The sequence below is a fragment of the Pongo abelii genome, chromosome 8 (genome assembly GCF_028885655.2).
Source record: "Pongo abelii isolate AG06213 chromosome 8, NHGRI_mPonAbe1-v2.0_pri, whole genome shotgun sequence".
Taxonomy (NCBI): domain Eukaryota; kingdom Metazoa; phylum Chordata; class Mammalia; order Primates; family Hominidae; genus Pongo; species Pongo abelii.
The window spans coordinates 47,259,549-47,274,172 of NC_071993.2; positions in this window are offsets into that span (position 1 = coordinate 47,259,549).

A 14,624-nucleotide genomic window follows, 5' to 3' on the forward strand; every position below is an offset into this window, starting at 1 on the left:
TTTGAAACACTCTTTTGTAGAATCTGCAAGGGGAGATTTGGACCGCTTATATGAATTCGTTGGAAACGGAACACCCTCACACAAAAACTAGACAGAAGTATTTTCACAATCTTCTGTGTGATGTGTGCATTCAAATCACACAGCTGCACCTTTCTGTGGATAGAGCAGATTTGAAACGCTCTTTTTCTAGAATCTGCAAGTGGACATTTGGAGCGCTTGGAGGCCTGTGGTGGAAAGGAAATATCTTCACATATAACCTAGAATGAAGCATTTACAGAAACTACTTTGCGTTGTTTGCATTCAACTCAGAGTGGAATATTCCTTTTGTTAGAGCCGCCATGAAACAGACTTTTTGCATAATCCCCAATTGAACATTTGGGGAGCTCTGAGGCCTGTGGTGGAAAACGAAATATCTTCACATAAAAACTAGAAAGAAGCAATCTCAGAAACCACTTTGTGATGTGTGCATTCAACTCACAGAGCTGAACATTCCTTTTCTTAGATCAGCTTTGAAACACTCTTTTTGTAGATTCTGCATGTGGATATTTGGACCACTTATAAGAATTTGTTGGAAACGGCACATCCTCACACAAAAACGAGACAGAAGCATTCTCGCAAACTCCTTTGTGATGTGTGCTTTGAAATTACTGATGTGAAACTTTCTTTGATAGAGCAGTTTTGAAAGACTCTTTTTCTAGAATCTGCAAGTGGACATTTGGAGCGCTTTGAGGCCTATGGTGGAAAAGGAAGTATCTTCACATAACAAGTAGACAGAAGGATTTTCTGAAACTTCTTTGTGGTGCCTGCATTCAGCTCACTGAGTTGAACATTTCTTTGGACCGAGAAGTTTTGAAATGCTCTTTTTATAGAATCTGAAAATGGACATTTGGACCACTTATAGGAATTCATTGGAAATGGCACACGCTCACACAACAACTAGACAGAAGCATTCTCACAAACTTCTGTGTGATGTGTGCATTCAACTCACAGAGCTTAACCTTTCTTTTGATAGAGCAGATTTGAAACACTCTTTTTCTAGAATCTGCTAGTGGACATTTGGAGTGCTTTGAGGCCTGTGGTGGAAAGGAAACATCTTCACATAAAAACTAGACAAAAGCATTCTCTGAAACTTCTTTGTGGTGTGTGCATTCAACTCACAGAGTTGAACATTCCTTTTCACAGAGAAGTTTTGAAACCCTCTTTTTGTAGAATCTGCAACTGGAAATTTGGACCACTTATAGGAATTCGTTGGAAACGGGACACCCTCACACAAAAACTAGACAGAAGCTTTCTGACAAACTTCTCTGTGATGTGTGCATTCAACTCACAGAGTTTAACCTTTCTTTTTATGGAGCAGTTTTGAAACACTCTGTTTGCAGTATATGCAAGGCGTCATTATGAGAGCTTTGATGCCTCTCGTCGAAAACGAAATACCTTCACATGAAACCTAGAAACAAGCATTCTCAGAGACCATTTTTGGATGTGTGCATTCAACTCACAGAGTTGAACATTCCTTTACTTGGAGCAGTTTTGAAACACTCTTTTTGTAGTATCTGCATGTGGATATTTGGAACACTTATAGGAATTTGTTGGAAACGCGACATCCTCACACAAAAACGAGACAGAAGCATTCTCACAAACTTCTTTGTGATGTGTGCTTTCAACTCACAGAGCTGAAACTTGCTTTTGATGCAGCAGTTTTGAATCACTCTTTTTGTACAATCTACACGTGGATATTTTGACAACTTATAGGAATTTGTTGAAAACGGGACACTCTCACACAAAAACTAGACAGAAGCATTCTCAGAAGGTTCTGTGTGATGTGTGCATTCAAAATCACAGAGGTGAACCTTTCTTTTTTTAGGGCAGTTTTGAAACACTCTTTTTCTAGAATCCGCAAGTGTACATTTGAAGCTCTTTGAGGCCTGTGGTGGAAAGGAAATATCTTCACATAAAAACAAGACAGAAGCATTCTCTGAAACTACTTTGTGGTGTGTGCATTCACCACACAGTGTTGAGCATTCCTTTTGACAGAGATGTTTTGAAACACTCTTTTTGTAGAACCTGCAAGTGGATGTTTGGACCGCCTATAGTAATTCATTGGAAACGAGACACCCTCAAAGAAAAACTAGACAGAAACATTCTCACAAACCTCTGTGTGATGTGTGCATTCAATTCTCAGAGTTGAACCTTTCTTTTCGTGGGCCCGTTTTGAAACACTCTTTTTCTAGAATCTGCAAATGGACATTTTGAGGGCTTTGAGGCCTGTGATGGAAAAGGAAATATCTTCACATGAAACCTGGAAAGAAGCATTCTCAGAAACTACTCTGTAATGTTTGCATTCACGTCACAGATTTGAACATTCCTTTTGACAGAGAATTTTTTAAAAACACTTTTGGTAGAATCTGAAAGTGAATATTTGCACCAATTTTACGAATTTGTTGGAAACGGGACATCCTCACACAAACACGAGACAGAAGCATTCTCACAAACTTCTTTGGATGTGTGCTTTCAACTCACAGATGTGAACCTTTCTTTTGATAGAGCCGTTTTGAAACACCCTTTCTATAGAATCTGCAAGTGGATATTTGGAGCGCTTAAAGGAGATGGTTGGAAACGGGGCACCCTCAAAGAAAAGCTAGACAGAAGCATTCTCACAAACTTCTGTGTGATGTGTGCATTCAAATCACAGAGCTGAACCTTCCTTTTCATAGAGAACTTTTGAAACTCTCTTTTTCTAGAATATGCAAGTGGACATTTGGATTGCTTTGAGCCCTGTTGTGGAAAGGAAATATTTTCACATGACAACTAGACAGAAGCATTCTCTGAAACTTCATGTGTTGTGTTCATCCAACTCACAGAGTTGAACATTCCTTTTGATAGAGAAGTTTTGAAACACTCTTTTTGTAGAATCTGCAAGTGGCTATTTGGACTGCCTATAGGAATTCTTCGGAAACAGGACACCGTCACACAAAAACAAGACAGAAGTGTTCTCACAAACTTCTGTGTGATGTGTGCATTCAACTCTGAGAGTTGAACCTTTCTTTTCAAGGACAACTTTTGAAACACTCTCTTTGTAGTATCTACAAATGGACATTTTGAGGGCTTTGAGGCCTGTGATGGAAAAGGAAATATCTTCACATAAAACCTGGAAAGAAGCATTCTCAGAAACTACTCTGTGATGTTTGCATACAACTCATAGAGTTGAACTTTCCTTTTGTTAGAGCAGTTTTGAAACACTCTTTTTGTAGCATCTAAATGGGGATAATTGCACCACTTATACGAATTTGTTGGAAACAGGACATCCTCACACAAAAACGAGACAGAAGCATTCTCACAAACTTCTTTGTGACGTTTGCTTTCAACTCACATATGTTAACCTTTCTTTTGATAGAGATGTCTTGGAACACTTTTTTTCTAGAATCTGCAAGTGGACATTTGGAGCGCTTTGAGGCCTGTGGGGGAAAAGCAAATGTCTTCACATAACAAGTAGACAGAAGCATTCTCTGAAACTACTTTGTGGTGTGTGCATTCAACTCACAGAGTTGAACATTCCTTTTGACAGAGAAGTTGTGAAACACGTATTTTGGAGAATCTGCTGGTGAATATTTGAACCGCTTATAGGAATTCGTTGGAAACGGGAGACTCTCACAGAAAAACGAGACAGAACATTCTCACAAACTTCTGTGTGATGTTTGCATTCAACTCGGGGTGGAATATTTGTTTTGTTAGAGGAGCCATGCATAATCTGCAATTGGACATTTGGATAGCTCTGAGACTTGTGGTGGAAAACAAAATATCTTCACAGAAAACCTAGAAAGAAGCATTCACACAAACCACCTTGTGATGTGTGCATTAAACTCACAGAGTTGAACATTCCTCTTCTTAGAGCAGTTTTGAAACCCTCTTTTTGTGGAATCTCCATGTGGATATTTGGACCACTTATAGGAATTTGTTGGAAACGGGACATCCTCACAGAAAAACAAGACAGAAGCATTCTCTCGAACTTCTCTGTGATGTGTGCTTTCAATTCACTGATGTGAACCTTTCTTTTCATAGAGCAGTTTTGAAACACTCTTTTTGTAGAATCTGCAACTGGAAATTTGGACCGCTTATAGGAATTCGTTGGAAACGGGACACCCTCACACAAAAACTAGACAGAAGCATTCTGACAAACTTCTCTGTGGTGTGTGCATTCAACTCACAGAGTTTAACCTTTCTTTTTATGGAGCAGTTTTGAAACACTCTTTTTGCAGTATACGAAAGGGGTCATTCGGAGAGCTTTGAGACCTGTGATCGAAAATGAAATATCTTCACATAAAACCTAGAAAAAAGCATTATCAGAAACCACTTTGTGATGTGTGCATTGAACTCACAGAGTTGAACATTCCTTTTCTTAGAGCAGTTTTGAAACACTCTTTTTGTAGTATCTGCATGGAGACATTTGGACCACTTATAGGAAATTTTTGGAAATGGGAAATCCTCACACAAAAACGAGACAGAAGCATTCTCACAAACTCCTTTGTGATGTATGCTTTCATCTCACAGAGCTGAAACTTTCTTTTGACAGAACAGTTTTGAAACACTCTTTTTCTAGAATCTGGAAGTGGACATTTGGAGGGCTTTGAGGACTGTGGTGGAAAAGGAAGTATCTTCACATAACAAGTAGACAGAAGCATTCTCTGAAACTTCTTTGTGGTGTGTGCATTCAACTCACAGAGCTGAACATTCCTTTTGACAGAGAGGTTTTGAAACACTCTTTTTATAGAATCTGCAAGTGGATATTTGGACCGCTTATAGGAATACGTTGGAAACGGGACACCGTTACACCAAAACTAGACAGAAGCTTTCTCACAAACTTATTTCTGATGTGTGCATTCAACTTACAGAGCTGAACCTTTCTTTTGATAGAGCAGTTTTGAAACACTCTTTTTGTAGAATCTGCAACTGGAAATTTGGACCGCTTATAGGAATTCGTTGGAAACGGGACACCCTCACACAAAAACTAGACAGAAGCATTCTGACAAACTTCTCTGTGATGTGTGCATTCAACTCACAGAGTTTAACCTTTCTTTTTATGGAGCAGTTTTGAAACACTCTGTTTGCAGTATATACAAGGCGTCATTCTGAGAGCTTTGATGCCTCTGGTCGAAAACGAAATAAATCTTCACATAAAACCTAGAATTAAGCATTCTCAGAAACCATTTTGTGATGTGTGCATTCAACTCACAGAGTTGAATATTCCTTTTCTTGGAGCAGTTTTGAAACACTCTTTTTGTAGTATCTGCATGTGGATATTTGGACCACTTATAGGAATTTGTTGGAAATGGGACATTCTCACACAAAATCGAGACAGAAGCATTCTCACAAACTTATTTGTGATGTGTGCTTTCAACTCACAGAGCTGAAACTTTCTTTGGATAGAGCAGTTTTGAATCGCTCTTTTTGTAGAATCTACACGTGGATATTTTGACAGCTTATAGGAATTTGTTGAAAACGGGACACTCTCACACAAACACTAGACAGAAGCACTCTCAGAAGGTTCTGTGTGATGTGTGCATTCGACTCACAGAGCTGAACCTTTCTTTTCATAGGGCAGTTTTGGAACACTCTTTTTCCAGAATCTGCAAGTAGACATTTGGAGCGCTTTGAGGCCTGTGGTAGGAAGGATATATCTTCACATAAAAACTAGACAGAAGCGTTCTCTGAAACTACTTTGTGGTGTGTGCATTCAACACACAGTGTTGAACATTCCTTTTGACAGAGATGTTTTGAAACACTCTTTTTGTATAATCTGCAAGTGGATATTTGGACCGCCTATAGTAATTCGTTGGAAACGGGACACCCTCAAAGAAAAACTAGACAGAAACATTCTCACAAACTTCTATGTGATGTGTGCATTCACCTCTCAGAGTTGAACCTTTCTTTTCATGGGCCCGTTTTGAAACACTCTTTTTCTAGAATCTGCAAATTGACATTTTGAGGGTTTTGAGGCCTGTGATGGAAAAGGAAATATCTTCACATAAAACCTGGAAAGAAGCATTCTCAGAAACTGCTCTGTAATGTTTGCATTGACATCACAGGTTTGAACATTCCTTTTGACAGAGAATTTTTTAAAAACTCTTTTTGTAGAATCTGAAAGTGAATATTTGTAACACTTTTACGAATTTGTTGGAAACGGGACATCCTCACACAAAAACGAGACCAAAGCATTCTCACAAACTTCTTTGTGATGTGTTCTTTCAACTCACTGATGTGAAGCTTTGTTGTGCTAGAGCAGTTTTGAAACACTCTTTTTCTGTAATCTGCAAGTGGACATTTGGAGCGATTTGAGGCCTGTGGTGGAAAAGGAAGTATCTTCACATAACAAGTAGACAGAAGCATTCTCTGAAACTTCTTTGTGGTGCGTGCATTCAACTCACAGAGTTGAACATTGCTTTTGAGAGAGAAGTTTTGAAACACTCTTTCTATAGAATCTGCAAGTGGATATTTGGAGCGCTTATAGGAGATGGTTGGAAACTGGACACCCTCAAAAAAAGCTAGACAGAGGCATTCTCAGAAACTTCTGTGTGATGTGTGCATTCAAATCACAGAGCTGAAGCTTTCTTTTCATAGAGCACTTTTGAAACTCTCTTTTTCTAGAATCTGCAAGTGGACAGTTGGAGCGCTTTGAGCCCTGTTGTGGAAAGGAAATATCTTCACATAACAACAAGACAGAAGCATTCTCAAAACTTCATGTGTTGTGTTCATCCAACTCACAGAGTTGAACATTCCTTTTGATAGAGAAGTTTTGAAACACTCTTTTTGTAGAATCTGCAAGTGGATATTTGGACCGCCTATAGAAATTCTTCGGAAACACGACACTGTCACACAAAAACTAGACAGAAGTGTTCTCACAAACTTCTGTGTGATGTGCGCATTCAACTCTGAGAGTTGAACCTTTCTTTTCAAGGACCACTTTTGAAACACTCTTTTTGTAGAATCTACAAATGGACATTTTGAGGGCTTTGATGACTGTGATGGAAAAGGAAATATCTTCACATAAAATCTGGAAAGAAGCATTCTCAGAAACTACTCTGTGATGTTTGTATTCAACTCATAGATTTGAACTTTCCTTTTGTTAGAGCAGTTTTGAAACACTCTTTTTGTAGCATCTAAATGTGGATATTGGCACCACTTATACGAATTTGTTGGAAATGGGACATCCTCACACAAAAACGAGACAGAAGCATTCTCACAAACTTCTTTGTGACGTTTGCTTTCAACTCACATATGTGAACCTTTCTTTTGATAGAGGTGTCTTGTAACACTCTTTTTCTAGAATCTGCAAGTGGACATTTGGAGCGCTTTGAGGCCTGTGGGGGAAAAGCAGGTATCTTCACATAACAAGTAGACAGAAGCATTCTCTGAAACTTCTTTGTGGTGTGTGCATTCAACTCACAGAGTTGAACATTCCTTTTGAGAGAGAAGTTGTGAAACACGCATTTCGGGGAATCTGCAGTTGGATATTTGGACCGCTTATATGAAATCGTTGGAAACGGGACACTCTCACAGAAAAAGAGACAGATTCATTCTCACAAACTTCTGTGTGATGTTTGCATTCAACTCGGAGTGGAATATTCCTTTTGTTAGAGCAGCCATGAAACACTCTTTTTGCATCATCTGCAATGGGACTTTTGGAGAGCTCTGAGGCCTCTGGTGGAAAATGAAATATCTTCACATAAAACCTGGAAAGAAGCATTCACTCAAACCACTTTGTGATGTCTGCATTCAACTCAGAGTTGAACATTCCTCTTCTTAGAGCAGTTTTGAAACCCTCTTTTTGTAGAATCTCCATGTGGATATTTGGACCACTTATAGGAATTTGTTGGAAACGGGACACCCTCACACAAAAACGAGACAGAAGCATTCTCTCAAACTTCTTTGTGATGTGTGCTTTCAATTCACTGATGTGAACCTTTCTTTTGATAGAGCAGTTTGAAAGACTCTTTTTGAAGAATCTGCAAATGGACATTTGGAGCGCCTTGAGGCCTGTACTGGAAAAGGAAGTATCTCCACATAACAAGTAGACAGAAGGATTCTCTGAAACTTCTCTGTGGCTCCTGTATTCAACTCACCGAGTTGAACATTTCTTTTGACAGAGAAGTTTTGAAATACTCTTTTTATAGTATCTGAAAGTGGATATTTGGACCGCTTATAGGAATTCGTTGGAAACGGGACACGCTCACACAAAAACGAGACAGAAACCTTCTCACAAACTTCTGTGTGATGTGTGCATTCAACTCACAGAGCTGAACCTTTCTTTTGATAGAGCTGTTTTGAAACACTCTTTTTCTAGAATCTGCAAGTGGACATTTGCAGCGCTTTGAGGCCTGTGGTGGAAAGGAAATATCTTCACATAAAAACTAGGCAAAAGCATTCTCTGAAACTTCTTTGTGGTGGGTGCATTCAACTCACAGAGTTGGACATTCTTTGTGATAGAGAAGTTTTGACACACTCCTTTTATGGATTCTGCAAGTGGAAATTTGGACCGCTTATAGGAATTCGTTGGAAACGGGAAACCCTCACACAAAAACTAGACAGAAGCATTCTGACAAACTTCTCTGTGATGTGTGCATTCAACTCACACAGTTTAACCCTTCTTTTTATGGAGCAGTTTTGAAACACTCTGTTTGCAGTATATGCAAGGGGTCATTCTGAGAGCTTTGATGCCTCTGGTCGAAAACGAAATATCTTCACATAAAACCTAGAAAGAAGCATGCTCAGAAACCATTTTGTGATGTGTGCATTCAACTCACACTGTTGAACATTCCTTTTCTTGGAGCAGTTTTGAAACACTGTTTGTCTGGTATCTGCATGTGGATACTTTGACCACTTATAGGAATTTTTTGGAAAGGGGACATCCTCACACAAAAACGAGACAGAAGCATTCTGTCAAACTTCTTTGTGATGTGTGCTTTCAACTCACTGATGTGAACCTTTCTTTTGATAGAGTAGTTTTGAAAGACTCTTTCTAGAATCTGCAAGTGGATATTTGGAGCGCTTTGAGGCCTGTGGTGGAAAAGGAAATATCTTCACATAACAAGTAGACAGAAGCATTCTCTGAAACTTCTTTGTGGTGCGTGCATTCAACTCACGGAGTTGACCATTCCTTTTGACAGAGAGGTTTTGAAACACTCTTTTTATAGTATCTGCAAGTGGATATTTAGACTGCTTATAGGAATTCTTTGGAAACGGACACCCTTACACAACAACTAGACAGAAGCATTCTCACAAACTTCTGTGTGATATGTGCATTCAACTCACAGAGCTGAACCTTTCTTTTGATAGAGCAGTTTTGAAATATTCTTTTTCTAGAGTCTGCAAGTGAACATTTGGAGCGCTTTGAGGCCTGTGGTGGAAAGGAAATATCTTCATATAAAAACTAGACAGAAGCATTCTCTGAAATTTCTTTGTGTTGTGTGCATTTAACTCACATAGTTGAACATTTCTTTCGACAGGGAAGTTTTGAAACACTCTTTTTATAGAATCTGCAAGTGGATAATAGCACCTCTTATAGGAATTCTTTGGAAATGAGACACCCTCACAAAAAAACCAGACAGAAGATTTCTTAATAACTTCTGTATGATATGTACATTCAGCTCGCAGAGCTGAACTTTTCTTTTGATAGAGCAGTTTTGAAACACTCTTGTTCAAGAATCTGCAAGTGGACATTTGGAGCGCTTTGAGGCCTGGGGTGGAAAAGGAAGTATCTTCACAAAACAAGTAGACAGAAGCATTCTCTGAAACTTCTTTGTGGTGCGTGCGTTCAACTCACAGAGTTGAGCATTCCTTTTGACAGAGAAGTTTTGAAACACTCTTGGTAGAATCTGCAATTGGAAATTTGGACAGCTTTTATGAATTCATTGGAAACGGGACACCCTCACAGAAAATTTATACAAAAGAATACTCACAAACTTCTGTGTGATGTGTGCATTCAACTCACAGTGTTTAACCTTTCTTTTCATGGAGCAGTTTTGAAACACTATTTTTGCAGTATATGCAAGAGGTCATTCGGAGAGCTTTGAGGCATGAGTTCGAAAAGGAAATATCTTCAAATATAACCTAGAAAGAAGCATTCTCAAAAACTACTTTCTGTTGTTTGCCTTTAACTCACAGAGTGCAACATTCCTTTTTTTAGAGCAGCCATGAAGCACTCTTTTTGCATAATCTGCATTTGGACATTTGGAGAGATCTGTAGCCTGTGGTGGAAAACGAAATATCTTCACATAAAACCTAGAAAGAAGCATTCTCAGAAACCACATTGTCATGTGTGCATTCATCTCACAGAATTGAACATTCCTTTTTTTAGAGCAGTTTTGAAACACTCTTTTTGTAGAATCTGCATGTGGATATTAGGACCACTTATAGGAATTTGTTGGAAACTGGACATCCTCACACAAAAACGAGACAGAAACGTTCTCACAAACTTCTTTGTGATGTGTGCTTTCAACTCACTGGTGTGAAGCATTGTTGTGCTAGAGCAGTTTTGAAACACTCTTTTTCTGCAATCTGCAAGTGGACATTTGGAGCGCTTTGAGGCCTGTGGTGGAAAAGGAAGTATCTTCACATAAGAAGTAGACAGAAGCATTCTCTGAAACTTCTTTGTGGTGCGTGCATTCAACTCACAGAGTTGAACATTCCTTTTGACAGAGAAGTTTTGAAACCCTCTTTTTATAGAATCTGCAAGTGGATATTTGGACCGCTTATAGGAATTCATTGGAAATGGGACACCCTCAAACAAAAACTAGACAGAAGCATTCTCACAAACCACTGTGTGGTGTGTGCATTCAACTCACAGAGCTGAACCTTCCTTTAGATAGAGCAGTTTTGAAACACTCTTTTTCTAGAATCTGCAAGTGGACACTTGGAATGCTTTGAGGCCTGTGTTGGAAAGGAAATATCTTCACATCAAAACTAGACAGAAGCTTTCTGTGAAGCTTCTTTCTAGTATATGCATTCAACTCACAGAGTTCAACGTTATTTTTGACAGAGAAGTTTTGAAACACTCTTTCTGGAGAATCTTCAAGTGGAAATTTGGACCGCTTATAGGAATTCGTTGGAAAGGGGCACCCTCACACAATAGCTAGACATAAGCATTCTCACGAACGTCTCTGTGATGCGTGCATTCAACTCAGACAGTTTAACCTTTCTTTTCATGGAGCAGCTTTGAAGCACTCTTTTTGCAGTATATGCAAGGGGTCATTCGGAGGGCTGTGAGGCCTGTGTTCGAAAACAAAATATCTTCACATAAATCCTAGAAAGAAGCATTCTCAGAAACCACTTTGTGATGTGTGCATTCAACTCAGAGAGTTGAACATTCTTTTTGTTGGAGTAGATTTGAAACACTTTTTGTAGAATCTGCATGTGGATATCTGGAACACGTATAAGAATTTGTTGGAAACGGGACATCCTCACTGAAAAACGAGACAGAAGCATTCTCACAAACTTCTTTGTGATGTGTGGATTCCACTCACAGATGTAAACATTTCTTTTGATAGGACGGTTTTGAAACACTGTTTTTCTAGAATCTGCAAGAGGACATTTGGAGCGCTTTGAGGTCTGCAGTAGAAAAGGACTTATCTTCATATAACAAGTAGATAGAAGCATTCTCTGAAACTTCTTTGTGGTGCGTTCATTCAACTCACAGAGTTGAACATTCTTTTGACACAGAAGTTTTGAAATACTCTTTTTGTAGAATCTGCAAGTGGAAATTTGAACATCTTATACGAATTCATTGGAAATGGAACAACCTCACACAAAAACCAGACAGAAGTATTCTCACAAACTTCTGTGTGATGTGTGCATTCAACTCACAGAGTTTAACCTTTCTTTTCATGGAGCAGTTTTGAAACCCTCTTTTTGCAGTATATGCAAGTGGTCATTTGGAGAGCTTTGAAGTCTGTGCTCGAAAAGGAAATATATTCACATATAACCTAGGAAGAAGCATTCTCAGAAACTACTTTGTGTTGTTTGAATTCAACTCACAGAGTGGAACATTCCTTTGGTTAGAGCAGCCATGCAACATTCTTTTTGCATAATCTGCAATTGGACATTTGGAGAGCTCTGAGGCCTGTGGTGGAAAACGAAATATCTTCACATAAAACCTAGAAAGAAGCATTCTCAGAAACCACTTAGTGATGTGTGCATTCAACTCACAGAGTTGTACATTGCTTTTCTCAGAGCAGTTTTGAAACACTCTTTTTGTAGTATCTGCATGTGGATCATTGGAACACTTTTAGGAATTTGTTGGAAACGGGACGTCCTCACACAAAAACGAGACAGAAGCATTCTCACAAACTTCTTTGTTATGTGTGCTTTCAACTCACACTGCTGAACCTTTCTTTTGATAGAGCAGTTTTGAAACACTCTTTTTCTAGAATATGCAAGTGGATATTTGGGCCATTTTGTGGCCTGTGGTGGAAAGGAAATATCTTCACTTAAAAACTAGACAGAAGCATTCTCTGAAACTTCTTTGTGGTGTGTGCATTCAACTAACTATATTGAACATTCCTTTTGACAGAGAAGATTTGAAACACTCTTTTTGTAGAATCTGCAAGTGGAAACTTGGACCACTTACAGAAATTCTTTGGAAACGGAACACCCTCACACAAAAACGAGACAGAAGCATTCTCACAAACTTCTCTGTGATGTGTGCATTCAACTCACAGAGTTTAACCTTTCTTTTCATGGGCCAGTTTTGAAACACTCTTTTTCTAGAATCTGCAAATGGACATTTTGAGGGCTTTGAGGCCTGTGATGGAAAAGGAAATATCTTCACATAAAACCTGGAAAGAAGCATTCTCAGAAACTACTCTGTGATGTTTGCATTCAACCCACAGAGTTCAACATTCCTCTTGTTAGAGCAGTTTTGAAACACTATTTTGTAGAATCTGCATGTGGATATTTGGACCACTTATAGGAATTTGTTGGAAACGGGGCTTCCTCACACAAAAACGAGACAGAAGTATTCTCAGAAACTTCTTTGTGATGTGTGCTTTCAACTCAAAGATGTGAACCTTTCTTTTCTTAGAGCAGTTTTGAAACACTCTTTTTCTAGAATCTGCAATTGGACATTTATAGCACTTTGAGGCCTGTCATGGAAAAGGAAATATCTTCACATATCAAGTAGACAGAAGCATTCTCTGAAACTTCTTTGTTGTGTGTGCATTCAACTCCTATAGTTGAACATTCCTTTTGACAGAGAAGTTGTGAAACACCCATTTTGGAGAATATGCAGGTGGATATTTTGACCGCTTATAGGAATTCGTTGGAAACGGAACACCCTCAAAAAAAATTAGACAGAAGCATTCTCACCAACTTCTGTGTGATGTGTGCTTCCAACTCACAGAGCTGAACCTTTCTTTTAATAGAGCAGTCTTGAAACACTCTTTTTTAGAATGTGCAATCGGACATTTTGCACCCTTTGAGGCCTGGGGTGGAAAAGGAAATATCTTCACATAACAAGTAGACAGAAGCATTCTGTGGAACTTCTTTGTGGTGTGTGCATTCAACTCACAGAATTTAACATTCCTTTTGACAGAGAAGTTTTAAAACACTCTTTCTATAGAATCTGTAAGTGGATATTTGGAGCCCACATAGGAATTCGTTGGAAACAGGACACCCTCACACAAAAATTAGACAGAAGCATTCTCACAAACTTCTGTGTGATGTGTGCATTCCACTCACAGAGCTGAACCTTTCTTTTGATAGGGAAGTTTTGAAACACTCTTTTTCTAGAATCTGCAATTGGACATTTAGAGCACTTTGAGGCCTGTCATGAAAAAAGGAATATCTTCACATAAGTAGACAGAAGCATTCTCTCAAACTTCTTTGTTCTGTGTGCATTCAGCTCCTAGAGTTGAGCATTCCTTTTCACAGAGAAGTTATGAAACCCCCATTTTGGAGAGTCTGCCGGTGGATATTTGCACCGGTTATAGGAATTCGTTGGAAATGGGACCCCCTCAAACAAAAATTAGACAGAAGCATTCTCACCAACTTCTGTGTGATGTGTGCATTCAACTCACAGAGCTGAACATTTCTTTTGATAGAGCAGTTTTGAAACACTCTTTTTGTAGAATCTGCCATTGGACATTTGGAGCACTTCGAGGCCTGTGGTGGAAAAGGAAATATCTTCATATAACAATTAGACAGAAGCATTCTCTGAAACTTCCTTGTGGTGTGTGCATTCATCTCCCAGAGTTGAACATTACTTTTGACAGAGAAGTTGTGAAACAGCCATTTTGGATAATCTACAGGTGGATAATTGAACCACTTATAGGAATTCTTTGGAAACAGGACATCCTCACACAAAAACGAGACAGAAGCTTTCTCACAAACTTCTATGTGATGTGTGCATTCAACTCACAGAGCTGAACCTTTCTTTTGATAGAGCAGTTTGGAAACACTCTTTTTCTAGAATCTGTAAGTGGACTTTTGGAGAGCTTTGAAGCCTGTGGTGGAAAGGAATTATCTTCACATAAAACTAGACAGAAGCATTCTATGAAACTCCATTGTGGTGTGTGCATTCAGTTCACAGAGTTGAAGATTCCTATTGGTAGAGAAGTTTTGAAACACTGTTTTTG